Source organism: Camelus dromedarius, chromosome 1 (assembly GCF_036321535.1).
Source record: "Camelus dromedarius isolate mCamDro1 chromosome 1, mCamDro1.pat, whole genome shotgun sequence".
Lineage (NCBI taxonomy): Eukaryota > Metazoa > Chordata > Mammalia > Artiodactyla > Camelidae > Camelus > Camelus dromedarius.
The window spans coordinates 112,506,047-112,522,954 of NC_087436.1; the positions used below are offsets into that span (position 1 = coordinate 112,506,047).

Here is a 16,908-nt window from a genome sequence, read left to right on the forward strand (position 1 = left end):
GGTCACTGAATTTATTTTAATAATATTTACTGCTATATTTGCTGGAGTAAATTTCCCACTCTGATAAGAATTCATTTCCAAGTGACAGGACTAATTCACATTATTCTTTTGGTTTTAATGGGAGCAAAATGTTTGATTTTTGTCTTTAAAAAAAAATAGGCTTGTTCTTGATCATAGGCAATTTAATGTCTCTCAGCAAATTAAGGTACTTCATTTTACAGGTGTTTTGAATGTCACACTGTGCTTTTCCACATCTGGGAGTCAAAGTTGACAGTGCTTTGGTTAAAAAAAAAAACCTAAGGCACAACATAAGTCACATTCATTAGCTGTTTCTTTGGGATAGAAGTATAAATACCAAGGGTCTTTCAGAACTGGTCCAGATTTTCTTTGTACTTTGTACTTTCGTAGTCTGGCTGGCATTTAGACTTTCTGCTCTATACATATACATGCAAGAAACTTGTTATATATATTTAGAGCTTCAGAAATGTTCCTGCCATTTCTGGTAACCCAGCAGAGAAGGATGTAAAGTCACAAAATAACTTAAAGTTACTACATTTCGATAGGTTTCAGTCCCATCTATCCACGGAGGTTTGTCAGTCATCTGTGTGTCAGGAACTGCTCTAGGTGCTGGAACCAGCAGTGAGCAAGTCCCTCCCTCCCAGGGGAGACTGGGAGTAACAAGGCAGAGCTAACCGCTGCTGGAGGCAAGTCGGCTGATGACCAAAGGCCCCTCGGGTTTATTTCCGTTTTAAAATATATTTCTTTAACTTTTTAATAAAAATCTGACTTTTTTTCCTATTGGATTTGCTTAAAATCAAACACTAGTATCGCAGTTTCCAACTGCTTCTATAAAACAAAGACAAAAACACTTTTGCACTAAATACTGCTGGTTGTCCACCAGCATCTTCTGTTGCATAAGCAGAGTTGTCACTGGGCTCGCAGCTGCCTGGCTGGGGACTGCGTTCCCTCGTCCCTCTTGCTGAGACATGTGGCCAGGTGACTAATCTCACCAAGAGATGGAAGCTGAAGGGTACATACCATCACGAGGCCCCTCCACCAGTCCCCGTCCCACCAGTTGGACCCTAGAGGAGGTGTGCCCTCACCCCAGCCTTGCAGATCCACGCATGGGGCCGCCTGGGTCCCAGAACGCCTTTGCGAGTGGAGTTGTCCATCAACTTGGAGCACTCCGGTTAGACTGTACGAGAGAGAGATCTACATGCCTTCGGCTCTGAGCCACTGAATCTGCAAGTTCTGTATCGCAGCCCACATTCATACACGGAAATCTAGGAGGGCTATTTCGGGAGCTTCACATAAAGGAGTGGATGTGAGACCTAACGTCCCTGAACACATGCTTCTGAAAATACTCTTTGGATGTTTACTATTAGTTGTTTATAAGGAAAAAGATAAAACGACCACGCCCCACTCACTCAGCGGTCGGACCTTCAGCACCCTGGGCCATCACGACCTGAACATCACAGTGTTGACAAGTGGCCGAGTACTGTTGGTTCACGTCTCTACAGAACAGGTGGGCCTTGCCCCTCGTCTCTCAGGAAGTTGTGTATACAGTAAGCGTAGACTGTGAGTACAGCCTGACAGCACAGAAATTTGGAAATAAAAGTTCATGTATCAAGGCAGCAAAATCATGATCATCTGGGGCCAGTTTGAGGCAAATGGTACTGTGCACGTGGCGGCTGAGACGATCCCTGTGTCAGTGCAGGGTGCTACTCGGCACCCAGTGTGCCCGAGGCACCTGGGGTGGTTTAAATTATGTTGAATCTGATTAAGGAGGAATGTGAACAGTTGAGAGGGGAAGTCGTTAAAAAAAGGAAATCGACGTGGTAAGGGAGTTGGCAGTTCTGAGAAGTTTGCTTAGGAACAGTGGGTGCAGCTGCGCTGAGCAAACACGACCTCGCTCTTCCCAGTCTCAGTAAGAAAAGAAAGTCAACGTCCGTGGCAGGTTGAAAGTCGTTTCAACTGCATCCCTTAAAAAAGAAGGGAAGGTATCTGCACAATGTACTTTGCCTTTTAACAGCCTTCTTTTTGGCAGATGAGGAAACTGAGGGTCTTGAGGGTACACTTGGCACCTTTATAAGGGAATTAAATCAGGAAAGACCGTATATAAGCTCTTGAGGAGTGAATCCCCTGCAAAACATGTTACTTTTGAAACTGCAAGTACTTTCAACAAGCATATTTCCATTTCATTTTAGGTATTCTACATAAAAATCTAAATACCAGGGAAAGTCAGAGATAGCTATAACGTCAGGGGGTTAACTAGATAAGCAAAATACGACAAACACAAATAGCTTGGTGGACTTGATGTGACAGATGTCACTGGCACAGTCACCGTGCACAGCACAGAACTGAATGAGTTGTGCTCTCTGCTCAGAGTTTGTCCGCTGTCTGGTGGGGGGACCACCTGCTGAGGTAAGTGCTACCACAAACATCAGTGCAGGTGGCAGCGGAACGTCTCATTCAGACGTTCCGCCGTGTTCGCTGCAGCCCAGCATCTTGTACAGTTCCCGGCACATGGATGCGGCCAATGAATATTCATTGAATGAATAAATGTATTGGACGCATCACCTCACTGTGGAGGATGTGCACTTGGGCAGCTTTGAAAAAGAGTTGGAATTAAGTGGATTTAAAAAAAAAAGAAAGGTAGGGCAAGCCAGAAATGAACAAAGGAGGAAAGAGCACGACAAGGCTCCGGCACATGTCTTCACCCACTCGGGATGTTACCGAAGGCAAGTTCGTGTGCCTGCCGCTCCAAGAGGCCAAACAAACTGAAACATCGAAATCTGGAGCAGAGAAAGGTTTATTGCAGGGTTGAGCAAGGAGGACGGGGTGGCTCATGCCCAAGAAAACCCCGAACTCCCTGAAGGGTTTCAACAAAGCATATTTACAGATCAGATGAGGGAGGGGGTCACAGAGTGCATGATCAGCTCATGCAAAAATCTCTGATTGGTTGATGTGGAGGGAACAGGGCAGTCAACACTATCAACCCCTGGGCGAGGAAGGTCTGGGGGCTACGCCTCCTCGATCATCAAGTAATTTCTTCCCTTTAGTGATGGTTTTAAGCTTCTGAAAAACTCAGGAAATACACATGAGATACTATTATCCGGGTGCTTCAGAGAGGAGCTGCAGCAGAGCATACGGGGGAGGAGTCTGACCCTGGAAGGCCCCACAGGGTCCTGCTCCTTTACAGGGATCTGTATCTGAGCGCCTAGTAGGTGCCAACCATCACGCTGAGAATTTGAGGAAGAACAGCTTCGTCCTGGGGGGAACTTGGAGAAGGAAGCAGGGGCTAGATCTTGGAGAGATTTTAATGCCTTACCAGGAATCTTAACTTGATCCTGTAGGCAATGGGGGGAGCTCAAGTGCAGCTTTAAATTGCATTGTTCTAACTATCAAATGAGATGGAAAATGAAAAAAAAAAAAAAAAACCCAAATGAAAAAACAAAACTGCAGGCATACATCGTTTTATTGTGCCTCGCAGATACTGCATTTTTTACAAATTGAAGGTTTGGGCCGTGCAACAAGTGAGTCTATCAGCATCATTTTTCCAACAGTATTTGCTCACTTCATGTCTCTGTGTCACATTTTGGTAATTCTCAAAATATTTCAAACCCTTCACCAAAAAGATTATGACTTGCTGAAGGCTCAGATGATGGTTAGCATTTTCTAGCAATAAAATATTTTTTAATTAAGGTATGCACATTTTTTCATTTTTTTACTGAGGTATAGTCAGTTGACAGTGTGTCAATTTCTAGCATACATCATGTTTCAGTCATACATATGCATACAATCTTTTTTTTAATACACTGCTATTGCACACTTAGTAGAATACAGTATAAAATAAACATAACTTTTAGATTTACTGGGAAACCAAAAAATGTGTGCCTCGCTTTATTGAGGGACTGGCTTCATTGCGGCGATCCAGCACTGAAACTGCAGAAAAAGAATCTCCGAAGCACAGGCATACTTTGTAAACAACAAAGTGTTACATAACTTGCCCAAGATCACAGAGGTAGCACATTATCAGAGCAGGAAGTTAAACCCCTCCCCTAACTATAAAACCCGTGCTTTCAACTTCTGTGCTCTCTGCTGCTGTGAAAGGAGGGAGAAGCAGAGGCAGAGAGACCCCTTCAGCAGGCAACTGCGGTCCTCCACACCAGAGGAGCAGGAGGTAAGGGATGGGGAGTGTGGTGACCTTGTGATGTTGGATGTCTAGGATGTTGACCCCTCTAGGAAGTCCGAGGAGGGCTAGCTGGCTGAGCGGTGTTGGGTCAGGGACTTCTGTGTGACACTGCAAACCTCAGTCTGCTCATCTGTAAATCGGGCTTGATCATCTTCTCAGGGTTGTTTGGAGGAGCAAAGAAGATAATGCATCTAAAACTAAATGTGTAAATGATAAAGCGCTATACAAACCTAAGCTGTGCCACCCATCATTCCCCAAGGCCCCACAGCCCGGATGAGTGGTCCTCAAAGTCTGGCCCCAGACCAGCTGCATCCCATCACCTGGGAACATGTTAGAAATGCAGATTCTTGGCCCCTTCCCAGCCCTGCTGAATCCAAAACTCTGGGAGAGGGGCCCGACAATCTTTTTACGGCCCTCCAGGTGATGGGCATGCACGTTCAAGTTTGAGGCCCCCTGGCCAAGAGCCATCCCCCGTCTAGGATCTGGAACTCAGAAGTTTGGCGCCAAAAACAACTCCATCTGCTTTTCCCAAAGTAAAGACTGAAGAGCCTTAAAATAGGATTTGGGGAAGGACGCGGGGGTGGAGGGAGCCCCGCCCACCCCGGGGAGCCCCACCCACCCACCCACCCCTGCCATCGAGAGCGGGGCGGGGGAGGATCCGTGGGCTGAGGTGGTGGCCCCCAATGAGCAAATCATGGGAAGCCCAGGCACCTGCTACATTCTTTATCCTCCAGCAGGAGGTCTTAACTCCTCTGCAGAGCTCAGGGCTGCTGCAGGAGGTGGGGAGGGTGCAGGGGTGCAGGGGCCCAGGAACAAGGGAGTTGGGATACCAGGGCCAGGGGGCACAGTGGATCAGGAGAGAAGGGGAGTGGCTCGGGTGAGGGATGCTGGGGAGTGGCAGGGATTCAGGGACCAGGGGAGGGTCTAGGGGGGTCAGGTGTGCAGACCTGACCGAGGATCCCCAAGGGGTCACAGGGAGTCTGCATTGCAGAGGGTCTGGGGCACAGCGGGGTTCAGCGGACACCCCCACTTGAAAGGAAGCTGCACTTGCATCATTTCTCCTCCGGGGGCTGCTCCAGGAGGGCTCCTCTCCTGGACGCCCTGCCAGCTCCTCGCAATCTGGCCATTCTAAAGGCGACTCCAGGCACAGCGAAGACAGGAGTCTGTTCTGATGGGTGGTGCTAGGATTTGGATTGTGAAATATTTTCCAGATCACTCTGGGTCCTGAACAAAATTTTATCTGATAAAACATTTTTCCTGCTTTAGAACAATTGAAAACCATTCTATTCCTACCCAAGCCACCTCTCTACGTCCAAGGACCCTGACTGGGCCCACACTTGATTTTGACCCGCAAGTGTTTTCAGTTGGGACCATCAAAAGGTGTTTTAAAAATCAGACAATTCGGCATAAAAATATAATTTCTGGTTTTTAACTTGCTCTAGTCCCACCCCCAACTCTCTAGTTCAGCAGTAGCCTTGAAAAATAACAGTCTGCCTTCCCAGTACCGGATGGAGCAGAACAGACCTGGAATTCTTTCCAAACGTCATTCCCAAAGAATTATCATTGTGTGACCTGTGCAGTAGTTCCCTGGAAGACCCACTCAGAATGTTTGTCTTTGTTTAAACTGATTCAAAGTTCATCCAGTGTAAAAGTCTCTCCCACCAGGATGGCCATAATAAAAACAAATCAATTTTAAAATAACAGGTGTTGGCAGGGATGTAGAGAAATTAGAACCCTCACATGTTGCTGGTGGGAATGAGAAATGGTGCCGGCGCTGTGAAAAAGTTGAGCAGTTTTCCAAAATGTTAAACAGAGTTACTGTACGATGCAGCCGTTCTCCTGGATGTAAACCCAAGAGAAATGAAAACATATGTCTGCATGAAAATTTGTACATGAATTTTCATAGCAGCATGATTCATAATAGCCAAAAAGTGGAAACAACCATGTGGTCCATCAACATTAAATGGAGAAGCAAAATTCCATACAATGGAATATCATCCGGCTACAAAAAGAAACGAAGCTACAACATAGATGAACCTTAAAAACATCACGCTAAGTGCAAGAAACCATACACAAAGCCCTCGTGTTGTAGGATTCCATTTATATGAAATGTCTGGAATTGGCACATCTGTAGAGACAGAAATTACATTATTGGTTCCCAGGGCTCGGGGGAAGGGGAAGGAAGGGTGTGACTCCTTAATGGGTATGGAGTGTCTCTTAGGGGTAACATTCTGAAGTTCGATAGTTGTACCATCTTGTAAATATAATAGAAGCTACTGTATTTTACACTTTTAAATGGTGGATTTTATGGTACGTAAATTATATCTTAAAAAATTTTATTAATTAGCAAATGTACAAGGAGGACTTTGCTGTGATGTTTGTTGTCTTACAGACCAAATTTCAGCTCCAAATTGCACTTTTGATACTGGCCTCCTGTAGTTGATGTGTGTTCTGCCCTTTCGCAGTAGAGAGCATAGAGCATAGATATTTACTCTGGATTTGACTGGAGAGAAAATAAGATCAGAGACTGGTTTTAAACCATCCCAGGAGCTGGCCCTCTGACGAGCTGTTGTCAGCTTGCTCGTGGTGGAACTTCACTGCTCCTGTACTTGGACTTGGAGGAGTTAGTAAGGGAACACCTTGAAAGTCTAAAAATAAAAGTCAGTTAAAAAATATTGGAAATTGACAAGTTACAATAAAAAAAGCATGAAATGTGAAAACAGTTGGAAATTCTGTAATGACTGGGATATTGCTAAACAAATCAGTAAGGAAAAAGCCCAGTGGAAGAGGAAAAATGTATATACAAAGTTGATTCTTGAGAAAATCAATGGATGAGCCAATCAACAAAAATATACCATCTCTCAAGTAACTTAAAGATTACAAATGGAAACAAGAACAGGAAGTCATTTTTTGCCTCTCAAGTTAACACACAGTTTACAAAGAACCGTAAAACCAGTGCTGATGAGCATCGTGAGTATTTTCCTGCATTTTTGGTGGGAACTACAAATTATGATTAATTCTCTGGAGGACTATTTGACAGAAGGTATCAGAAGAATGAAAAGTTACAGAAATGAAATCAGTATGTTCAAGCGTCAGAAACAACAGCTCAAGCTCTGGAATCAGATAAACCTAAGTTTGATTGCAGCTTTGCTGTTTACTAGCTGTGTCACTTTGGACAAGTCATTTAATATCTCCAAACCTCTGACACTGTAGCTGTAAAATGGAATTAATTATGGTACCTGCTTCCCAAGTTTCTCTGAGCATTTGTTTATCAAGACGTTTGTAAAGCACTTGGTCGGTCACTGGCCGTTACTAAGCACTCAACAAATAGTCACTGTTTTATTGTCATTAAGAATCTATTCAAAGAACGTGTGCTGTTTACCAGTATTCTTTATACTAATGCAAATTAAAAGGATGCCTTAAAATGTGGAATGTTTAAATAAATCATCATTCATCTACATAATGGATTTCCACACAGATATTTAAAGTGTAATAAAATCTTTACTGACGTAGAAGAATGTTTACAGTATATTGCTAAGTGAACAAAAACATGCGAAAATACTAGAACATGAAACTATAAAAAGTCTTTACAAAGACTTCAATTACATAATTTAAACTGTTGAATGATCATGTGTGTGATCATGTCAGAGAAAAGGTTCTTGCTTTGTGCAGGAAAGAATTTAAGAGCAAGACATAGTAAAATGAAAGCAAATTTATTTAGAGAGATACACACTCCATAGGCAGAGTGCAGGCTGTCTCAGAAGGCAAGAGTGAGCGACCAAGAGGTGCAGAGCTGATGGGTTTTACAGGCTCAGTAATTTCATATGCTAATGAGTAGGAGGATTATTCCAATTCTTTGCCGGGGGGGGGGGGGGGGGGGGGCAGGGATTTCCATGAACTGGGCCCTGCCTACTTCTTGACCTTTTATGGTCAGCCTAGGAACTGTCATGGCACCTGTGGTTATGCCATGAGGCTCAAGTTCTCCTCGAAGTAGAATCTTCCACCATCTTGGTCCTAACCAGTTTGTCCTGTCCTCAATTACTGTGTCATTCCTTCAGCGGTAGTGCCCTGCCCGCTTCCCTCCTGTTTCAATCAGATTCTAAGTGATTTTTTTCCTTTAAGTGATTTTATTTTTTGGATAGGCCTTGTTTTTTAAGGCCAGTTTAAGTTCACATCAAAACTGAGTTCCCATATGCACCCTGGCCCCTGACCCGCACAACCTCTGCCCCACTATCAACCTCCCCCAGTGAGTGGTACATTTGCTGCAATGGATGAGCCCACATGGACATGGACACATCATGCCTACCCGAAATCCATAGTGTTCATGAGGGTTCAACCACTGATCTTCTTACTGTCTTCATAATCTTGCCTTTTCCAGAAAGTCAGATTGTTGGAATCATACACTCTGCAGCCTTCTCAGAATGGTTTCTTTCACTTAGTAAAATGCATTGAAGTTTTCTCCTTCAGGTCTTTCTATGCCTTGATGGCTCACTTCCTTTTAGCACTGAATAATATTTCATTATCTGGATGGAACACAGTTTATTTATCCATTCACCTACTGTGAGACGTTTTGGTTGCTTCCATATTTTGGCAGTTACGAATAAAGCTGCTAGACAGGTTTTTGTGTAGACATAATTTTTCATGACTAATTTTTATAACAGATTTATTGAGATATAATTCACATATCATAAAATCTACCCATTTAAGGAATAGGATTCAATGATTTCGAGTATATTTATAGAGTCATGCAACCGTTACCACAATCAATTTTAGAACATTTTTGTAACTACACAAGAAACCCCATACCTATTAGTAGTCACTCCGCATCTCATCCACCCTGGCCTCAGGCAACCATTAATATACTTTCTGTCTATAGATTTGCCAGTTCTGGATATTTCTTACAATGTATGGTCTTTTGTGACTTCTTTCACGTAGCATAATATTTTCAAGGTGCATCATGTTGAAGCATGTATCAGTACTTCATTCCTTTTTATTGCTTTAATGAATATTCTTCATTGTATGGATAGACCACATTTTCCTTATTCATCAGTTGATGGACATTTGGGTTGATTTCACTTTTTTTGGCCACTGTGAATAATTCTGCTATGAACATTCACTGGCAAGCTCTTATGTGGACATATGTTGTCATGTCTCTTGGGTACATCCCTGGGAGTGGAATCGCTGGGCCATCTCTAACCTTTTGAGAAACTGTGAGATTGTTTGGCAAAGCAGCTGAACTAAACGCCAGCGAGGCATGAGGGCGCTAATCGCCCTACATCCTTACAGAGCCTGCTGTTATCTTTTTCAATAGAACCATCCTTGTCAGTGTAGTGACTTTTTTTCAAAGACATTTTATCCATTTCTCTGTTTTATGATGAATGACTATCATTTTTGTAATTGTGAGGGACGTGTTATATAAATAACCCATAAAAGTAAAAACCCCTCCGGGTGGGACTGCCGTGAGCGGCAGCGCCAGGGAGTGCGGCTCCAGTCTGGGACATTGGGTGGGGCAAGCCAGACTGAAAGAGGCAACATTGGCCTGTTGGGGGCACTTGGGGGGGCGCTGTGATCTGCTGCCCCGGGCGTCTCCTGAGGCCCCAGCCTCTGACCCATTCCCTCATTTCGTTTCCACAACTCCAGGAAATGTCTTCAGGGACTGGCCCTCCCTGGCTGGATTTGGGGTTTGCCTCCTCATCACCCCAGTTTGGGGCTCACCTCACTGCTGCTTACCTGGTTGGCAGCGGGCAACACTGCTCATATGGAAGCGCTCCTGGGATATTTCAGGAAGATGCGGGAACTGATTTTGTTAAGTTCCTCTCATGGGCACATCACCCCCAGCAAAGCCAAAGCCCTCAATGGAAAGCCGAGGCTCAGAATGACTCCCTTGTCCCCAATAAGCCGAGGTTCAGTTTCACGTGGTGCATCTAAGTGATGCCAAGTACACTCGTGAGATCTGAACTGTGCTCCTGGGAGTATTGTATTAGTGGACAAATGACAGGAACTTTTTCCCTTTTTGAGTGCAAACCTAGTGACTTGGTCATTGTGCACCCTCGTTACAGAATTCAAAACAAGGATAAGAATGACCGCCGTCACTGTGAACCAAGGACTTACTGCCTTTGACGCTGCAAGCAGCTGACATACCCTCTCACCTCAGTGCCTTCCTTGTGGCTTGTTTCCTCACCTTCCAGAAAATTGCAGAAGCCATTTCTCATCCAGTCAGTCAGTTCTACAGTAATTAAGAAATCATTCTTGTATTAATCAAGTGTTTTTATTCTGTATTTTTGATGCTTTGACACCTTGGGGTCTTGCTGACCCCGGAGGGGCCGCCCCTCCAAGGTAGCTAATTCCCAGAGACAGCCAATGGCTGGGCTGCGCACAGGTGTTTCCTGTGCAAACCGACCAATCCAGAGCCCACACCCCCAGCCACCTCCCCTAAGGCTCTCACCCTCTGAGCCACTATCCACCTGGCTTCGTCACCCCCAGGCCAGGCACCAGACACCCAGGCGCAGCATCCACGGCCCAGCGTCTGCTGAAATTATTCCCACCGGCCAGTTGCACGCCAGCTTACCCTGCAGCAAGCTCCTTCCCCTGGAAACCTTCCTAAAGGCGCTTGCCCGTGTTTTCCCCTCACTCCCTCTGCCTCCAGCGGATCACGGTGCTGCCCCACGTGGCCCTACCTACTGAGCAAGGCCTCCTGTTTCCAGGGATCTGCGAGAATAACACACTTCTTCCTTCACAACAGTTACTGCCTCACTTGTACGGCATGCCATGCCAGTTACAACAAACCCTCACCCCTCTCCAAACCCTCCTGGAGACCCAGTCTAGAGCCCCTCCGGTCCGTGCTCCCCAGCAGCCTGCAGATGACTTCGTAAGCTCCTAACTCCCTGTACTAACTCTCTTTTTCCCTGGAAACCACTAGAGGGTTTTGTTTCCTGCGGTTAACCCTGATGCTAAAGCCTCTAACCCCAGGCTGCACAGGTGGCCGGGAACAAAGACCCCACCGTCTGTCTGCCTCGAGCACCCATGCCCTCGACCAGGAAGCCCTGCTTTATTTACACCGGTGTTTGTGTCACCACCTACCTTCTCAAGGGGTTTTCCTCTCTCTTGAAAGCACTTCCCCAACCACAGAATGTTGCACTGGCCCTTAGGTGACCTTCGTGGGCCAGCCTCCAGCTAAAGCTGTTGCCTGAGCAGGTGTTTTCCAATTCCTTAATCTGGATCATTTCCCGGCAGTGACCTGGGCTCCAGGTTAGGTTCTGATCTCTGGAGAAGAGGACTCGAAGGTGTCTATGAAGCCGAACTGAGTGTTCCTCCCATTTTGGAAAAGAACAAGGAATGACAGGGAATCCAGGAAAACTTCCTGCCGCCACTCAAGTCTTCAGAGAGGCGCTCTGGCTCCTGCTGAGGCTTGTGGGGGGGGGGGGTATTTCAAGTCAGAGCCCATCAGTCACTTCCACCCGCATGTTTCCTGCAAGTTCCTGCCCAATCTTGGCTCGTGGAGGCAACATCTCACATTATATAGGTGGATGGATCCCATAGCTTGTTCAGGTCATTTTCAGATAGTGAAAATACTCCAGTCTGGTCTAAGCCACATCTTTCTTCTTCTTTTTATCATCTCATATCCTACTGAAGCGGCGCTCTTCCCCCAGTTCAGGCAGAACAGCAGCAGGAGGGGGGGCGATGGTGTGTCCTTCGGGGCATATTTTTCCTCCCCCTCCCCCCTCTGCCTTGCTGTGGCTGGTGCCTCCGGAGCTGGAGGAGAAGGGTGGGCAAAGGGAGAGGAGATGCGAAGATAAGGGGGTTCTGTTGAATTCCTGTTGGAATAGCTGACGACTGGAATGTGCTAGGTGGTGGATGCTCAAAGGTTGGTCCTCACGTTAATTTCCTAGGGCTGCCATAGTAACGTGCCACAATCTGAGGGGCTTACATGAACAGAAATGTATTCTCTCACCCTCTGGAGGCCAGAAATCCAAAATCAAGATGTTGGCAGAGCCACGCTTCCTCTGAAGCCCCAAGGGAGGCTCCTTACTGGCTTCCTCCAGCTCCGGTTGGCGCCAGACTTCCTAGGCTCATGGCTGCATCAGTGCCGCTGTGCCTCCGTCTTCACATGGCCTCCTCCTCTCTGTGCCCGTGTCCAGACTTCCCTCTGCTTATAAGGACACCAGTCACAGTGGAGTAGGAGCCCACCCGACTCCGGTGGGACCTCACCTTAACCAGTTACATTAGCTGCAACCCCCATTCCCAAATAAAGCCACACTCACAGGTCCTGGGGGTTCAGATGCCAACGTGTTTGTGGTGGGTGGAGGCAATTCATCCCGAATGGCCCTCTTTCTCCTCTGTCTTTGGTGAGGTGCTCCTGTGGGCTCCTCAGGGATATCACCCTCTCCTCACAACCACCCTCATCACCACCTGGAGCCTCCTGGCCTGGGAGGTCCCTCCTTGTCTGACCTCTCCCAGCTTCTCTTCATCTCTGGCCCCAGGGCTTCACACTGCAGGTCCCCCTGCCCAGCAGCAAGCAGGATTTTTTCCAGGAAAGTTCTAATCTGGTTCCTTCCTTGGCCCCCTTGGTCCCTGGCTGCCACTCCCCCTTGTGCATCCAGGAGGGCTCCCAGAGAGCAGTGCCGTTTACCTGTGGCCTCGGCAGTTCAGAGGCCACACCTGCCTGCAGCAGGGTCGCTGCTCTCCTCTGGTCTGGCCATGCCGGGCCGCACCGCAGCAGCTCAGGACACGCTCAGCACCAAGTCAGACGCCAGAGTGGCCTGGCTGCCCTTCTCACCCCTCCCAGATTCCTCCTCCTGCACCCGCTCTGGTCTGGGATGGTGAGCCCACCTTCCCCTCTTTCCTCTGAAGTGGAGGAGCAGCACCGTAGCATCCTCCACGTCTGTGTAGGTGCTTTAGCCTTCTCTGGTCCATCACCTCCGAATTTCTCGTCTTCTCTCATGTATGAGGAGGGTGGCGAGCCCAGGTCACAGGATTTGGCAGATTCAGGCATCCCGGGGAGGGGGGGTGTTCTAACACTTCTTTTCAGAATGTGCGAAACCCGTTGTCTTCGGTTCTGGGGGACTCGGGAAAACTCAGTGGACCAGACCAGTCTCATTTAGCATCCTGGATGATGCAGTGCCTGGTTCATAGTGATGCTCAGTAAATAACTGGCTTGGAAGTCCAGATTCCAGTGCCTGTGGTTCTGATGCTCTGTCATTTCATTTCATACTACATTTGCAGCCATGAGACTTCAGGAAACACTGTGGTCCTCCAAAGAATGTTCTACTAAAGACAAACTTCCAAGTTTTGACTCTTTCCACATCTATTGCCACTGAACTTCGATAGATGGGGACTTGTACACAAGTACGTGATATGAGCAATCACAACCCTCTTCATTCAACTGTGTCCTCCAAGAAGGCTCTCCATCCACTTTATCTTACAGGGAACACCCCTACCCAGACAGTCTCTGCCCCTTTTCCCTTTCTAAGTGTGCTTCAGAGCAGTTCTGACTGCCTGAAATTAAATTAACTTATGGTTTGTTGTTTGTCTCTTCCGACTGGAATATAAGCATCCTTCAGCTCGCCGTTGTCTGCCAGGTCTCCCGCAGCGTCCAGGGTTCAGAAGAGGGTCTAGCACGTGGGAGGTGGAGTGGCTTGAAGGGCGCCCCCCCACCAAAAGATGTGCCCACTGGAAACTGTATGTGACCTTATTTGGGGAAAAGTTCTTTGCTGATACAATTAAGTATCTTAGGATGACATCATCCTGAATTAAGGTGAGCCCTAAAAACAATGACAAGTGTCCTTACAAGGGAAGAAAAGGAAAGGAGACACAGACAAGAAGGCCATGTGAAGAGGGAGGCAGAGTTTGGAGGGATGTGACCACAAGCCAAGGGATGCCTGGAGCCACTGGAAGCCAGAAGAGCTAGGGAAGGGTCCATCCCTAGAGACTTCAAAGGGAGTGCAGCCCTGACAACACCCTGATTTTGGCCTTCTTGCCTCCAGAACAGTACAAGAATAATCTCCTGGTATTTCAAGTCACCAAATTTGTGGCAATTTATTATGGTCGCCCTGGGAAACTCATACAGTGGACATGCAGTAAATGTCTGCTCAATGAATGAATGAATGAATGAATGAATGAATGCCATCCACAGCAGCAGTGTTCAGCCCCTCTCTATGGGGTCCTGGAGAGCCCATTGCGTCAAGGCATCGCCCCAGAGGAGGAGCAGGTGTCAGGACCATTGGGTGTAAGTCCCAGCTCTGCTGATAAGTGTCAGTTCCACTCCTGGCCTCAGTCTCCCTGGTTGGAGAGACGATCCCTGAGGTTCTGGGGTCTCCATGACCGAACAGGAGTGCTGCAGAGACAAAGAAGTCTCTCTCTGAGCAGCTCTTTCCAGGCAGCCCTGCACGCACCGGGTCTGAGACCGCAGCTGGCAGAGGGCCCCGGGAGTCCCTCCAGAACAGGGCACGGGCTGCGTGCCCAGCAGTGGCAGCTGCTGTGTGTCTGTGTCTGCCTGCCCTCGGGGCCTTTGGTTACCTTAGCGATCATCTCTCTCCCAGGCTGCCCGGGGCAGATGGGATCAGCTGGCGGTAGGGCTAAGGGAGAACTGTCCCCTGGCTGTGAGACAACATGGGTGCATCATGAAGGGCTTAACCTCTAGCTCAGGGTGGAGGACAAGTGGTTTAGGAAATTCACAACAGCGCTTTAAAGGCTTGTTTTCCATTTAGTGGCTGCGGGGAAGCCCCCTGGTATCGACGTGTCTCCTAGGAAGTCTGGCTGGTTTCCCCAACACAGAGAAGGAAGACTATTTTTGGAAACTTGTAATGGTCTACAGAAATTTATCCACAAACCCGGCCTCTGTATTCTCCCGAGAGTCCAGTTGGATGGCCAAGTTGCATGGTTCGTTTCAGCAGGCTTACATGGGTTTAAAAAAATTCGGAACTCGATATATTTGCGCTGAAGTTCAGCTGAACTCAATCTTCTGACCTTTCCAATGACTGATTCTCTGCGCAGCTGCTGCCCCTCGGAGGGATGGCAGCCCCTGGCAGCCGGGCGGAGCCAAGATGACCCTGGCTGAGGTCCCAGGACACGCAAGCACTAGAGCAGCCTGTGTGACTTTGTAGAAGTTCGTACATCTCTCTGGGCCTCAGCTGCCCATTTGGGAAATAGGACTCACAGTGTCCCTGTGCCCACCTCGGGAGGTGTGGAGAAGGTCCAGCAGCCAGGCACTTCAGAAGACTTCCTAAGAAAGGGCTCGGGGCACCCAGGGAGATGGCTGGTGAAGCCAGAGGAGGGGGAGGCATTAACTTTGCCCAAAGAAAGGTGTCATTACTGAATCTAAACTCGTTCTGCTCACTGCAAGACAGACCAATAAATGGGGGATGAGGTGTTGGAGCAAGGAATAAAAGACTTTACTTGGAAAGCCAGCAGCCCAAGAAGACGGCAGACTAATGTCCCGGAGAACCATCTTCCCCAAGTCAGAATTCAGGCTGCTTTTATCCTGAAAAGGGGAGGGGCTGGGGCTGGTTGTTGCAGACTTCTTGGTGCCAGAGTCCTTTGCTCTGGCATCTGTCCACGTGGGTCAGGTCATGATGTTCCTGCAAACCTCCAGCAGGACGAATATTATTTTCTTTTCTGCAACTTTTTATCTTTATATGAATGGGGAAGTGTTAATACCCTTAAAGGTCAGAGCTTGAGAATGGGTAGACTGTATATTTCAGGCTCTAGGCAACAGTCTTTTACAAAAGGTGCAGAACCAGCATGACTGAGCCCAGGAAACAGAGCACAGGGATAGAGCCAAAGGAACAGGTCTAATACGCAGTCAGATTTGTTCTTCGCTCCTACAGAGTGGCCTTTATCTCTGGCTTCTGGGAGCTAACCGCCAAGCCCTTGGGATGGTCCACCTGATAGAAGTGCCTTTGTTTACCTGGGTCTTGGGCTGTGCCAAATAATTTGCACTGACAATGTGATCTGTGGTGGAGCCCTGGGACCAAGCAGTTATCAGCTGCCCCAAGGGACTGGATATGAAAGTCAGCCACGTGTGTAATCTGCTTTGTGTCTGTGCGACTGACCCCCATAAAAACTCTGGACATCAAGGGTTGGATGAGTGCCCTTGGTTGGCAACACCCAGTGCGTTCTGTCTCACGTGGTGGCTGAGAGAAGTAAGCACTGTCCTGATGTCACTGGAAGAGGACAAGAGGCAGCTCATACCTGGACCTCTCCTGGACCCCTCCCCGTGCCCTTCTTGTTGCTGATTTTGATCTGTGAGCTTTGGCTGTAATAAATCACAACTGTGAGAATGATAGCTTTGCTGGGTTCTGCAGGTCTTTTTGTTGAATTACTGAAGCTGAGGTTGGTCTTGTAGACTCCCCTGAACTTACACTTGGAGAACAGGCAGCATAGGAGAGGGCTCTGTGGCAGAAAATGCGAGAAAATGTTGGATGGGTCACTACCTCTGGTTCCCCCTGCACCCTCACCCCTGCCCCAGCCCCTCCATCCTGCCACTGGCATGGGGTCATGTCTCTAAGCATCCTGCATCTTCACATCAGTCCCTCAAGTCTCAAAATCTGGGGAGGGAGCATCTGACTGGCTGAGCCTGGATCACGTCTTTGTCCGCTGGTTGCCTAGGGGCTTGGAGAGGGTTTTTGTGGTCTAGGGACCATGCCTCCTACCTGGCTCCAAACAATGGGGGATTCCTCCACCCCCCAAATAGGAAGAGTGTTCCAAGCCTCGGA

At 47.7% G+C, this 16,908-nt stretch overlaps 1 long non-coding RNA gene across 2 annotated transcripts; it reads left to right on the forward strand.

Annotated features, from left to right (window-relative positions):
- Positions 1-4,043: 4,043 nt before the first annotated feature.
- Positions 4,044-16,478, forward strand: LOC135321787 (uncharacterized). Of its 2 annotated transcripts, none has more exons than XR_010381860.1 (2): positions 4,044-4,183; positions 9,836-16,478. It is a non-coding gene; the product is annotated as an uncharacterized LOC135321787 (long non-coding RNA). The 2 variants fall into 2 exon arrangements; XR_010381853.1 differs by having other exon boundaries at positions 10,255-16,478.
- The last annotated feature ends 430 nt before the right edge of the window (positions 16,479-16,908 follow it).